The sequence below is a fragment of the Arvicola amphibius genome, chromosome 2, assembly GCF_903992535.2.
Source record: "Arvicola amphibius chromosome 2, mArvAmp1.2, whole genome shotgun sequence".
NCBI lineage: Eukaryota > Metazoa > Chordata > Mammalia > Rodentia > Cricetidae > Arvicola > Arvicola amphibius.
Window position 1 is genome coordinate 49546614 of NC_052048.2, and position 15757 is coordinate 49562370.

Consider the following 15757-nt stretch of genomic DNA (forward strand, 5'->3'; position numbering starts at 1 on the left):
TTGCTTCTTTGCCTTTGTTATAATGACTTCCTGAATGATGGCATTTCAACATATTAGTTACCTCTGCTGCCTGTCCTGGTATCCTCAAAATATTTTACTCAATGAAAGCAATTACCCTAGCACATATTTTTGGTACAGTAAAGGGGGAAGCATTCTCCTTGCTTGGAACAAAACCGGGACGTTTAAGTCAATCTCCTCTTACGGTTACATCATAGGCTGATTGATTCTGAACTACAAGCAGAGGGTGTTGGTGTTCTGTGTTTTTTTATAAATTGATTTATTTTACCACAGGCTTATCATCCCTCTCTGTGCCCGTTGTATACACCTTGTTACTGCTGGCTCATTGTCCTAGCCACATCAGCAGCAGTCGTCAGTGGACAGTCACTGGAGATTTAGTCGCATTACAGGACAAAAGCACTAAGAGAGACACTGTGTCTTTAACATCAGTTGGTTAGCTATAGCATTATGAGTTAATGATCACTCAGAGAAGGTAAGTCACTTTCCAGGGTCATGAGGCCAGCAGGTGGTAGAGCCTCTTGCTCTTCCTCATCTGCCCATTCCCTTCTCCTGACCTCCCCTATTCACCTCCCTTCTTTCTTCCCTCCCTCTTATCCTCATCCCAGCCCCCACCCCACAACTTACTCCTTTCCCTTTCTCTGTCCTTCCTCCCTGCTCTCACTCTTCCTCCTTTTCCCCTCTTGCCTCAGTTTTGATACTTGCCACAGAAGAAGATGTCATTCCCAAGTATCTGTCACATGCAGATAAACAAGTGTCCTCGTTTCAGCAGTTGGTAACATTGTAGTCTGCACACCTAGGGCTGTGGTTGTAAATGGATTCCTACAGAGAGTAGCCACAAGTTGTCTTTCTTTAAGCATCATTATTTAAAAGTCAGTATGTTCCCAGGCACAGGCCAAATCATGCCTGTTAGCACAGCCCCTAGGAGGCTGAGGCAAGAGGTTTGTCATGAGTTAAAGGCCAGCCTGAACAATGTAGTGAGTAAGAGGCCAGCCTGAACTACAGAGTAAGATGCTGTCTAAAGGGGAAACATCGTTCCTAAGAGCAGTCTGATACCCACTATTGACAGATGTTAAAACAATAATATAACAACAAAAGCTAAGCCATTTCATGGATTGATTTCCTTCCTGAGTCACACACACACACACACACACACACACACACACGAGTCTGAATGAGAAGACTTGCAGTGATAACCGTTCCATCCCACAGGCCATAGAAAATGCCCAGCTTTACAAGGTGCCCAATTTTTCATAGAAAATGTTCTGCCTTACTAGATGTCCAACTTGCCAGTACCAGAAGGAGACTCCCATGCTTATTCCCCCATCCCAGAAAAGCAAACATCTCATTCTGCTGTCTTTCCTAGAATCTGATTTAAAAATATGTGGGGACACCGGGAGCGCACCCTCTCATTTCTAGCCCCTTAGATCGCCTCCCATCCTCCACAATTCCTTATAGATTACACTGCTAGGACTCAAATTATAAATCCATGTGAGCTTTAGTCCAGTGTGGCTCAAGGAGCTTCATATAATCAGCAGCCTACTTCTCTGGGCTTCATGCTTCATCTTTTCATCTCAAAGTAAAGAGCAGTTGTCAGAAGGGGCAGAAGATGGCCTGGCCCTTGCAAGTTGGCTCCCTTGTTGCCCTAGGGACAGTGACTCATCCACTTTTAGCCTTATTTTTTTCCTGGTTTGCTCCTTATTTCAATTCTTTCATTGAAAGATTTCTTTAAAAAACTCCTTTTACATATTCTGACATAGCCTGCAGTTCTTAAGGCTTAGTCTTCTGGTTATTACTCTAATAACCTGAGCATCTTTTGTTCAAGTTCATTCTTTCCTTCTTCCTTCCCTTTCTCCCTCCCTTCTTTCATTCCTTTCTTCCTTTTGTTACTCACGATCCAGTCCTTTTAGCCCCATCACTTTAGTATCTTCTAAGAATGCAATGTATGGGAACTTTTTACTCCTTGAAGTATTTCTGACTTTGCAATTTTATCTAATATTGTGGAGCCTTCTGAATCAAGTTCAGTAAATTTACATTTTACTAGGTTCTACGTAGGTGTATAGTTTTAAAAATGCCCCCTTAGAGTTTTTGGACAATAACATACACCTGGTAGAGGGTGAAAAACAAGATGAGTTCTTGCAAATAGTGCTCCCTCTTTCTGACTTCAACATTTGCGTCCAGGCAATACACATGCAGAGTTGAAACGCTACTGTTTGATCCAATTGTGCCGAGCCCAGAGGAGCTAAATTTGAAGCAGTCTAAGACAATGGAAACACTAAAGTGTTTTTCTTTACATAACACAAATCCTCTTGAATTTTAGCATTTCATAGGAGACTGCAGTCACAAGCAGGTAGGCTCAGCAGTGTATACATGCCGTTACCATACTGGTGTACTACTCCTCCCTTCAATTCCATCATCTGACATTTCATGCAGCTGCCTGTGCATTGTTAGTGTTTGTTGCATTGCTTTAATACCCTAACGTCCACGATTACACCTTTGTCTGCACGCTTCTGCTTATTTCAAAGATCACCCACCTCCCACCATATCTACTGCCTGTGGTTAGGAAAGTTGGAGACACCCTCATTTCTGTTCTCTCTCCCTTTTCTCTCTTTATTCACTACTGGGTCATCAAATACCGTTACGTGTTTGTATGATGGCTTCTACTCAGATTGGTATTTGAATAACCAGTTAAAGGATAAAAATCTCAGACAGCCACTATCTAGAAAATCTGGCTAACTAGCAGGGATTTTATTCCCAGGCTAATCTAAACTACAATGAAGGATGATGAGAATATATAGTTTATCAAGTTAGTAGGATAATCTATTAAGAATTGTGAAAAAACAGGATGGAAATTACTCAGAAAACAGAACTGTAAAAAGTCCTGGCCATTTTTGCTCCCGAGAGAGAGAGAGAGAGAGAGAGAGAGAGAAATTGAAATCAGCATTAAAATGAAGTAGTTGCTCCTCCAGACTGTAATACATTACTCAAGCCTAGGATCAACTGAGGTATCTGTCAGCAGGTAAAGAAAACATGTGAACGAACTTTAAACATGAGGAGTAATGTGATGCTATTATGTGTGGAAAAGTTCATGACACTGGAGGACATTATGTTAAATGAAATAAGCCACACACCAAAAGACAAACACTGGCCAGGTGGTGGTGGTGCACGCCTTTAATCCCAGCACTCGGGAGGCAGAGGCAGGCAGATCTCTGTGAGTTCGAGCCTGGTCTAGAAGAGATAGTTTCCAAAACAGGCACCAAAGCTACAGAGAAACCTTGTCTCGACAAAAACCAAAAGACAATTTGAATTTTCCCTATATAGAACCTAAAAATGTTGATTCCGTAGGATTAGAAAGTAGAATTATGGTTGTTAGGGGTAGGAGGGATAGTCTTAGTCTAAACTTATAGGACAACTATTCTAGACTGAGAGCCTATACACTTGAATGGTTATCCTATGAGTTTAGAATAAGAATACAAAACATTATATCTATAAAATAAATACTTACATAGTTTTGAGGAAAGGTCCCACACATTACTATCAGGCTATGGTAAGAAATCATCAATAAACAGTAATATAAGAATTTTAAGTCATAAGCACTCAGAGTTACTGAGTCAGGCAATGTGCTAAGTACATAATCACCACGCAGCACTTGCTTGCTAAAGTTAGCTGATGTTGTTCCTTTAATTATTCCTCTAACTTGATCAAATATTCACTCTAACACTGGACTTAACTTCTTTTAAGTAAGATGAGTATATATTGGGATCTTTATCCCAGGTCGATGTGTGATTACCAACTACAGTCATAATGACATCATTAGAAATGTTATGTTTTGGGGATATAGAGAATGAACACAGAGCCTTGTGCATGGCAATTAAGTCCTCTACCTGGCGTGCACATTGTTAGCCTATAGATGAACATCTTAAGCAGAACACTCGTGTTAGGAATGATGCTCTCTGGCAGGCACCAAGTGATTCCAGGGGATATTTATACATGCTGCACGCAGCAGATGTTCAAAAGACCGTTTTTTCCAAACATATGTAGGATTATCTCCTAAAAATCACAACCTTGACTCACTAAACAAGCAGAACTTTATGATTGTCTTGGTCCCTTTGAGCCTCCAGTGCTGACCGCAGCCAGAAAAAAGCTTCGAGCAAGTAGCATACCCATGAAGTTCTTGATTTTCAACTAAATCTCTTGGCTGAGGAGTAGAGTAACTGTCACCATGAAAGATAAAAAGAACATACACAATTGAGTTTCATAGCACTAAACAATAAAAACCCTGAGTTATTGCTATAGCATGGCCGTGAGACATTAAACACCATCAGGGAGTGCTTCAAGAAGCTACAGGTGTCACACAAACCTAAGGAAGCACTTGTCCTGTGTGTTTTCTTGCCTCACGGTGGGTCACGTATCTCCCATTTATTCATTTATAGTACAGAGGTGAGAAGTGAGAAAAGGTATATTGAAGTCTTTAATTTTATTATCCTCTGATTATAGTTTCTTAATTTCCAGCATTTCCACCCTAAAATATAATTATTTTTCATTATGGTTGATATTTCTTGATGAAAAATATAGGAACATATTTGATAAATGATTGTTTCTTACGTAACAATGTTTTCCACGCAGAATTCTTTCTTGGCTATATACTCATAAATGAATTGGTAATCTATTTCTTCAGAGTGCCAGATACTAAATATTTTAGGGTTGGCAAGCCAAGAGATACTGTCCTCAGCAGTTCAAACAACTCTTCTCATGGACATATTAATAGTGATTTTTATAGTCTGTATTTAAATATGCAAAACCATTCTTGGCACACAAACTTTATACAAACATGTGGTGGGCCAGATTTGGCTGCTCCTTGGTGACCCCTACTCTAGAGTATTGACCGTTAAAAAAGATAAGATTATAGAACTCTGGATGTTCATCAAAATGTAAAATCTTGCAGTTTACATCGTAATGAAATGATTCTGTGTGTGACGAGGAAGAGGACAGAGGACAGAGTTGTAAAGTCATCTGTACTTCATGTGCCATACTTAGAGTACCTCAATTGATACCAACCCCTCAAAGTTCTATTCTTTGTGTTTCCGTTGAAAATACCTATTTCCATTTTCTGAGCCAAACCAATACCATGAACTTATCTAGGTCCCAATGCCTTCTCTTGATACTAACACCATATATTAATAAATAATATCTTCATACTTTGTACAAAATATAATATAGGCTTCCTAACGCAGAAAATATTTCATTTAGCGTTCCATGAGACTTAATGCATTTCATGAAATATCATAGACATATGTTTTCTAAGTCAGAAGTTTCATTCACCTACAAAAACAAATTTAACTCATAACTAAATATGCATAGACAAATTTAAATATATATGCCTCCTAATTAGTCATTGAGGTCAACTGAAGCTGTGGTTTGTCATGTCTTCTGTGTTCTGGGTTGGCTGTCTCTATGAACACTCCTGGATTTGAAGAATTTCTCATTTTGAGATGCCTTTGTCCTCTGTAGTAGAAAGAGACAAGCTTACTTCTAATCCTGGCAGCTCTCTGTTGGCTCTCACGTGATTTCGTTTGAAAGAAAGAGGTCACATATCCAGTGTTCCCTTTCTCATGGAGGTGAGAACAGAGAGGAGGAGTCTCAAGGGAAGGGCCAGTGATTCATTCTGACATTAGTGTCAGAAGCAATAAGGGATATTGTATGGTCCAGGGGATGGAGAGATGCCAATTAAAGTACCAGCTGAGCATAATAAGGAACTGAGTTTAATCCATAGTACCTACTTGCATATTTCTGATTCTAGAGCCTGGGAAGCAGACACAACAGAATTTCTGGGGGTCTTTTGGCCAACCAGCCAAGCAAAACCATTAACTTCTGCACACAATAAAAGATGCTACCTCAAAAAAAACCCCAAAACAAAAGAAAACAAAACAAAATAGTATACAGCAACTGAGGAAGTCACCCAAAAATTGACCTCTAGTATCTACAGCATGTACACACATATACATGTATATGCACAAACATACACACACTCAATATATATATATATATATATATATATATATATATATATATAGAGAGAGAGAGAGAGAGAGAGAGAGAGAGAGATCACATTAAGTATATTTTCTGTAACTAATCATTCTGTGGCTGGGTGCTGTCTTTACAGTCTCCAAACCTAATATCCTACCTTACTGCTTTGGGCAGAACTGTAATTCCAAAAATGGATTCTGTGGTGTCAGGGAGATGGCTCAGTGACTCTTCCAGAAGACCCAGGATTCGATTCGATTCCCGACACCTGCATGGCCACTCACAACTGTCTGTAACTCCAGTTCCAGGGGGTTTGACACACATGCAGATGAGATGCCAATGCACATAAAATAAAAATAAATATTAAAAAAACAAAATAATTTTTAAAAAACGGATTCTTTAATTCAAAGCTCAAATTACCTGTGGATGATCTTGCTTGAAAGTAGGGACTTTTCAGCAAAAAATCAGCTTAAGAGAAGGAGTCAGGCTCAGTGATGAGTGAGATTATGTTCCCCGGAGAAAGCAGAGCTGGAGAGGAACCAAGACAGCAGCAGATAGAAGCGACCAAGGATTCGATCCATAGCAAAGTCCTAGTCTCAGCCTAATGATGAAGTGGGTCCTGGTCTTACAAGCATGCCTCCTTTGTGTCTACTGGAGGTGAGGGAACTGGGCATTTACACTCCTGGTTGCGGATCTGGTCCGTGAGTGACACTCTGCTAAACTGTCCTCACGACACCCTGGGCATTCTGGGCAAGTTGGTCAAATAGTATGAGCAGACTTTGAGCAGCATTTGAAGAAATTGTAAGGTAGGACACTTGAGAAAAACTCCCTGAAGAGTATGAGTGTGAGGGACACAAATGTAGCTAAAGGGACATTGACAGATCAGGATGAGGCATGGCTTGTGGCTGGCATATCTGTGCGTAAACGTCTCTTCCACCGAAACCTGTTATAACTGACACACCTCTGCGAAGAAGAAAATGGTTTATCTTTCTTAAACCCTAAAGTAATAGCTGAAAGTCATTCATCTTTGAAAACATAGGTGCATTCTTAAAATATTTCTGGAAATCTCAGTTTTTATAATGCAAGTCATGTTTTACATGTATTTAGAGGAACTCGGTATTGAATGAAAAACTTGTGAAATACTTAATAAAGTGAAGACGCTATAAATAGTTAAACTTATCAGTTTTGTCAATACATCTCTCTATAGTTTTTCTATTACCATCAACAAATCTGTTACGAGTGCCTCTCAGTTAATGAAGTGTTGTTTCTGGATTCTGAAAGCAATCTTAGATATGTTTCCTGATTTGGAGCATTCATAGACTAGAGCTTTTGTTGCCTTTTCTGTGACATATGTGAACCTCTATTTTTAAATCCCGCCCCCTTTTGTGATAACCCTTTGATCACTGACGTTTTCAATATGCTTATGGAAATTTGATTCTTAGTCATCAGTCTGTTTTATCCATGAGAATGGATCAGTTGTGGAAGTCAAGATATAACTCATTCAATGCTTTTAGTGAACGAAATTGGCCATGCAACTATGTCAATATTAAGAAGCACTGAGAATATAACATATGTAAGAAGTCACACAGGAAGGACAAGTTGGGAGATCTCATGCGTGGAACTCGTAGAGAGACAGTGGTAGATTTTGTCCTCTTAAAAATAGAGGTTCTAGGATACTCTGAAGTCACACACCTAATGGCTGACTGGTACCCATACGCACAAGTCAAATTCCAACTATAAGTTACATTCCCAGCAGATACGGAGCTGAGCAGAATGTCTAACTTGGCCAACACATTTCACAGTATCATTCAAGAAGTTGGCATTGTGGGAAGTAGGCCTGTGGGTGATGAATATGGTTACTATGAGCTCTGCTTTCAAAGGCACCTCTGCTTTCAGGGCAAAAAGTCAAGTTTGTCATCTCTCAGGGAAGTAGCCTGAACCTTGTTCCACTCACCAGGAGAACCCAGATTGTAGCTTAGCAAGTAACCAGCATCATTTTCATCCAAATGTTCTGTTTCAAACATATTAAGCTCTGCGATCATTTTAAGATTACTGGGAGCCCCTTTAGCTAAAGCCATATGAGGTGCACAGTACTCAAAACTACTCATCGGGTCTATAAAAGTGGTCACCCATTCTGATGACAAGTTTGAATCCAGACAGGTGTTTTATGGACTAGTGATCTCCAAAGTAGTTCCTGAGGAATGCTCACATGGATCCCTGAACCCCTAATCTCTTGTTCACTGCAATCTGAAACAGGTCTGTGGTGATTTGATTCTTAGTTTTGATTGTATTCTTACTGGAGGGGTGTAACAGGAATGGAAACAGTCCTGTACTTACAAGTTCAGCCAGACATCACTGAAAGAACTCCAGTTGAATATCAATTAACACACGATGCTGACAGTTCTTTTTCTCTTGCATCTCAGAGAGATGATATACTCCCATCTTTGGAAGAATTCAAAAAATACTAAATATCTCCTTTTTCTCCATTCTTTCTAGTATTGCTCCCCTTTAGGCTTTTTGATCACCATGGCTCCATGGAAACCTTGTCTTGCTTTATCCATGCATGCACAGACTGGCTTCATCATTTCAGGAAAGAAGAAAGCCAAGCAAAATGTGTGGGTTGGGCACAGAAAGAGGGAAAGAAGGAGAGAAAGATGGAAGCAATGAAGGCAGTGAGAAGAAAATGAACATAAGTCAAGTACAGATAGATTTTAATATGCTGTCATGGGCTTTGCCTGCTCAGCTCAAGACTCTAGGCCATGAACCAGGGAAATACAGATACACCGGCTATGAATTTCCAGCCACTAGAACAGACACTATGTATTTGTAAGTGCACAGGCAAAGGGTGGTCAGGTTCCTCAGCAAGACAACAAATACCGATTGAGACAACAGAAAAGGAGAAGTGACCGCCAGTCAGTCTTAGCTCTTAAGCCAGAGAGGGCCATAGATAGACTCAGGCAAAAATGGTTCCGGAGTTGGGCCTTTGCGGACACCCGAGACTAGAGTTTCTTTCCACTTTCTCCTCTGAGCTCACTCTGAAACTCTTTATGGAGATTCTCTGGATACATATCTCCGATTGCTCAGCTCACTTCCTGCCTAATCTGCCCCCACCCCACCTCATTTATTCCCTTCCACCATCCTTCAGAGAAGATCTGTGATTCTTTGGTACTCATAAAACCTTCACAGTGACTCTTGAATTCTAAGATGTCTTTCTTCAAGAATAAGAATTGCTCTCTTCTCCACTTTCCCATCACGACATCCCGGCTGGTGCCTACTTCATAGCATGCAGTTCCACTATCATCTTCATTAGTATGGATTTCCATTTCTGTCATTCTCAAAGGCTTACTTCTGCCAAAGACGTAATCAAGACCTTGATCTACACTCTTATAACCCAAGAGCTGTGGAATCACCTTGGAAAACCTTTAAACATTTTTTATATAATCCAAGCCGACTTTTAACCAAGACTCACACCTGAAAATACTTTAACAAAAGACTCATAGTCCATTCTAAAATTTATTAACACGAAAGCCCCATTTCACTCATGCTGAATGAAAGCACACCAGAGGATTTACTTCGTGTAGCATACCCATAGCATCTGCTATTCATGCCCTACGTATCTTCTCACTGGCTGCTGCTTGCCCTTTCCTGTATAGAGAAGAAATGACGCACCAAGTTCTTTTGGTAGTAAATGATAGAAAGTATGAAAAATGCAAATTGTGACAGAGAAATAATGAGGAGAATAAATTGGGAAGTAAATATTGGGAGGGTAGAATTAACACATTATTAGTAATATCTTCATCTTATAGAGTAGGTATCAGTAACCACTAAAATACATGAAATGGCAGGTGTTGTGTGACTTTTTTACTCTTTTGGCTTTTTGAGGGGCCCATCACCCAGCTCCCAAATAAATTACACACAGAGGCTTATTCTTAGTTATGAATGCCTGCCTTAGTTTGGCTTGAATCTTTCCAGCTTTTTTTAAACTTATATTTTCTTGACTACCTCTTGCCTCAGGATTTTATCTTTCTCTTTATCTGTATACCTTTCTTTACTTCTTTCTCCATGGCCTGCTGTGCAGCTTAGTGGCTGACCCACAATGTCCTCCTCTCCTTGTTCTCTCTTGTTCCTCATTCTCTCTCCTCCCAGAGTTCTCCTTTACTTAATCTCTCTGCCTGCCAGCCCCGCCTATCTTTGCTCCTGCCTCACTGTTGGCCATTCAGCTCTTTATTAGGACCATCGGGTGGTTTAGACAGGCGAAGAACCACAGCTTCACAGAGTTAAACAACTGCAGCGGAAACAAAAGTCACACACCTGACAATAGCTTTCCCTGACATGAAAGCACAAGGATATTTGAAGATATGAAGTCCTTCACAAGGCCAAAATCTAGTGCAAATAGAAAAAAAATAAGCATATTGCTTGACGGAGTGACAGAGTGGAAATTTTTCGTCTTGCCTATTCAGATTTGAAAAATGAGAATGAGATACAGTAATGAGTTGTATAATTTACCATTTGGAGACAATCCTTCTAAGAACTATATAGGATTCAGAAGAGTGATTTCTTCTACTGGTGAGATCAAAGGCACCGAGGAATAAAGTAGCCACCTGTGTTTTCATCATAAGCCCCCTGCCCCTAAAAAAAATTATTTACTTATTTATTTCCCTGAGAGTGTTTATGAAATTTTCAAAAGGGAAAAACACTTAGAAAAAAATTCAATAGCAATTTTTAAAATGAGTAGATTTTACTGTTTCTTTGGTAGAAGATTCCATACCTTAAAATACAGATTTTAATTTTCACTAGAATGAAATGTATTTTAATGTTCCATATAGATGCTAACTGACAAAGACCTCTTCCGACAGAGTGGTTCAGGTAGCAAATCGTGGAGAGTTATTTTCAGGGGGATAGTCTATTTATGAAATTGCTTTTCGGTGTAAATTAGATCACTTGAAAATATTTAGTATCTGAAGGCCAGCACATCATTTGAGAATATGTGTCCTAAATAGTCCCAGCAGAGTCCGTCTCAGCCAAAAATAGTCTCTCCTGTACTTGCACATCCCTGTGGGTGGCAGGCCGTGCCCTCCCTGCCTGCCCTCTTTGCTTTGCTCTCCATGGGCTCTGCTGACCTTGTGGGCAGTTCTCATTTCTGTTTGTTTGTTCTCTGTTTCTTTATTTTATTAAGTTCAAGTCACCTTTTTCTTAATATCCACACCACTGTGTCCGTGTATATTTTAAATTACGTATTCAACTGTGTCAACAATTTTCCAGAAGTAGCTCAATGCACCATTTTCATGTTTGCTACTAAAATAATGAGCAAAAGAAGAAGAAGAAGAAGAAAAGAACAGCAAAGATGTATGTGGCCAAAGCAAAAGACAGAGTCGCATCTGAGATGCTTTTTACACAAAGAGATCTTGTGTCATTTTTCCCATTGTGTCCTTGATCCTTGATGGAACGGAGCCATCAGAACTCTTCAGAGGCCCGCTCAGTTCTAGGGCATGGTAAATTTGACAGAGACCCTGAACCACACATGCAGTGACAGACTATCTCTCTGACCTGGATGCTCCTTTCTCACAGTGGGTAGCAATGGAAAGCCTCAAGTGTGAAGAATTCTGAGGAATATCTAAGCAAAGTGTTTCCAGAAGCAGGCAGGCTGAGCAGACCTTTGGCAGGCATCTAGAAATAAAACAGTGTCCCAGGAACATGTGTTTTACACCAAAGTGTGAAGCATGCATAACCTGAACACAGACTTAGAGCCTAAAAATGGACAGGGACTTTAGGGACACTACAGTGCTTGTAGGCATATCAGCACTCGGAAAGTACAGCAGCATTGGGAGACCAGCTATGCCTTAGTATCAGAGAGGCAACCATTATATCCCCAACTGATGGAATCACATACTCAAATGTGCTACTCGATATGAAGAGAAGCTTCATACACTTGATTCAGAACTTTCTCCTTCAGTTATTCAATGTCTCTGGCTAGTCTGCGTGATATTCGTTATCCTCCAAGTCAATGTATAGCTATGAATTATCTGATGCCCACCAGGACCTGCGCTAGATACTGGGGATGCATGGTAAGCACACATATCCATGGTGCCTGCCTTCGAGGGGCTTAAAGGCTATTGGGAAAGAAGTGTGCTTGTTAAACAACCACACTGTTAAATACAGTGAGGACATATTCTCAGAAATGCAATTTCATCATCTTGCAAACAAAGTGCATGTAGGACAAATTCCGATGATACCATCTTCTGTATGCCTAGGCTACACAGTGCATGTGTAACATATAATCTATTGCTCCAGGATCCAGGATGAACACAGCATGATGAAATCAAGCACAGGGGAAAAAATGATGCAATCAAGGGGTTCAGTAAACACCAGATGTATGAGGCTGCTGCTGGCATATGGCACCCAGTTTTACAGTAAACATTTTTTATAGGTAAAAGGTATGTACTCTAAAATAATCATAGGATGCATAGTAAATACATAAGTCGGTAGCATGACTGTTGATCATCATTACCAAGCCTTCCGTATGGTATACAGATGCACGTGCTCTTCTTGTGCCTAACTGGCAATGCAGTGTGGTTTTTTTTTGCACCAGCATTCAGGTGACTGACGTGGCGTGATATAATATTACAATGGCTATAACATCACTGAGTGATGGGAGTTAGTGAGCCCTATTATAGTGTTATGGGGGCATCACTGTGCATGTGGTCACCGTCGCACATGAAAGTAACTCAGGTGAAGAGTCACCTTCTCTAACGGGTGTTCCCTGACATGTACTATGAACTTTTAATCTGACTGTAGAGTCAGAGGGCTGTCCTTAGAGGAGAGGTAGTTTAGTAGAGCTCTGGATAAAAATATTAGGTTAGTAGAGGAGTGGAATCAGGGGGTAGGAGCCGTGTTTCAGGCAGGAGAAAACATGTTTGGGGGGGTTGTGTAGGTAGAGATGGATACTTGCAAATTCAGAGTGGTATCTGGTAGGCATCAGGAGGGTAAAGAGAGGTTCAGTGGGCACGTTTTTCATTGACTCCCTTATCTCAAAACAAAGTCCGTTTTTAGGTAAATATGTCAACATGTCATTATTTACATTTGGCATATTTACTAAAATGAATGAATGAACTGCATTAGTTTTCTCAATGAGTGAATTAGTTCTCTACGTGAGTTCATTCTTCGTGTCAAAGGAAGCAACAAATTGGCCTAATGAGATGTGAAGTTCTTTTCTGTTCATCGGACACTAGACGAGCACTCTCTCTGGAGACTTCCTCACAGCAACTCTGGTTGTTCTAACCACTTTTCCTAAGATAATTATTCCATGACTGAAATGGTAAACCATGAATGCATTTTTCATGGAAATGAAAAAGCTAACATTCAATAGCTGTAGTGACTTTGCTTCATCACCCAACAAGACGGAAAAGGCACCCTTGGAAGGCTGAGCCAGGAGGACCCCAAGCTGAAATACAATCAGACAAGGAGACCTTGTCTCAAATTAATAACAATGGTGGCGATGATAGTAATAATCATGCCACATTGCCTTGAATACACTCATGATACTGGCTAATGGGTGATTTTCAGACTAGAATTTTGGATTTTAATTTCCACTTTCAAAGCACTAAAACTGATAGGTGGAAAGAGTTTGCCAGGCAAGCATCAGGACCTGAGTTCAATGCCTTCCCTGACCAGAACCCATGTAAAAAAGTCAGGCAAGGCGTGTGATTATAATCTCAATTCTTGGAAGGCAGAGGCAGGAGGATCCTGAGGTTACTAGCCAGCAACCTCAAGGCCCGGGAGAGAGCCTATCTCCGTAAAACATGGTGGGAAGCTCCTGAGAAATGATTCTCAAGGTTGATATCTTGTTTCTAAACATGCACGCACACATGCATGTGCACACACCTACAAATGCACTAATGCAGATACACACACATACATAAACTTACACACTTATGCACAGGACATACACACAAAACAATGGGGCTCAATCTGACAGCCTGCTGGACAGCCTTTAGCTGAGACTCTGAAATCCTACTTAGGGAAGCTAAAGCTGGGAAACATAATAACTTGGAGGTCAGATTCCCTAATGTTTAAGGCTTTGTTCTGGCTCTTTAAGCATCTGGGATGCCAATCACTGTGTTACTTTCGATGGCTGACTTCAGAGAACATGTTTCATCCCTTTGTTTCCTAATAGGAGATTCTGATTATTAGTGACTGATTTCAATACAAAGTGAGGTTCTATCTACAGATGTCTTAACCCAAAGATTGATTTTCCACTGCCCTCTGTGAGCTCAGGGCTAGCTTTTCAGAGTAAAACTCAGTAGCATGAGATATTCCACCCTGCCTGAACTGTCAATCTCATTATCAAAAGCAGGTATTATCAACGTGGATATGATAACTAGAAACAGACATCCATCTTGTTTCTAGTGAGTTCTCTGGATGCAAGCTCATACAGGCAAAAAGGAATCGCATTTCTTCTGGAATGTGAATGTTTGTTCCTTAGACATCTTCACAGACCCCAGTGGGTTCCCAAGCCAGGTGCTGGGTCTAATCTGTTAGAAGACTGTTTGAGCAAAGCTCAGTGCACCTCCCAGATTTCTGCCTTTCTCTTTCCCACACCAGAATGCCTACAGAACAAGGTGTGTATTTTCATGGGACTTTTCCCACTGCATATTATTAAGTAGGGGCTTGCAAAAGACAGTTGCTCTTCTGGAACTGGGAAACTGAGGATTCTCTTTTTAGCTACCCCTTGACATTTCTTTTCATCGTGACCTTGGATTATTTAGCCATTATATACTGGAACATTTTATGCAAAGTGAGAAAAAAGGCCTCTTTTATGAGCAGGCTGTAAATTCCTAACTAATGCTTCATGCACACACCTCTTCCCTTCATCTAAGAAAATTAAAGTCAATGAAAATATTTCATTATTAATAATCTAATTCTCTTTGGATCTTTGATTAATACCATTTTGATATGAGATTTCCAAATTGGGTCATATTCTGTATAAATTTTTGAAGGTAGAAGCTATAAACAAATAGATAAATTTGAGTTAAAACCGGTTCTCTTTCAGGAAGATCTAAAATGGATGTAATGCCGCTTGTATTGAAGATGAAGCCGCCGGCTGCTCTGCAGCCCATCTTCAAAACCACTTCTGTGTTGTGACTTTAACACTTGATTTTCATTAGCGGTGAGATAACTGTTTTCACAGTTTTTAAATTTTCAATAATGTGCAACATCAGGCACTCATTTTGAAAATTTTATTAATATTAGCTTTTATGTCTATGGGTGTGAGCCTGAGTTTGTCTGTGGACCATGTGCCCATGGAGAACAGAAAAGGAGACTGGATCCTTTGGAACTGGAGTTATGGATGGTTGTGAACTGCCATGCGGGTGCTGAGAGCCCCATGCAGGTCATCTACAAGAGCATCTGGTGTTCTCAAATGCAGCATTTCCTCTGTAGTAACATCAGGTAATCTTTGTTTTGTTGTTGTTGTTTGCCCAGTATAAACAGAAATTGAAGTGTCTCTACATACATGGCCAAAACGGAGCACTTACAAAATACTTTTGGGGGTGGGGCGGGTCTTGGTAAGAATCCCTCCCCCACACCTCAAGCTCTAGAATGTACCAGGAAGTATTTCTTTTCCTTCTCTCTTCTTCACGGGGCTGAGCAAGCTTGATGTGAATAAAGATCGACCATTCAGGAGATCTCACTACAGATTCGCTTTTCCGCGGGGCCCTAC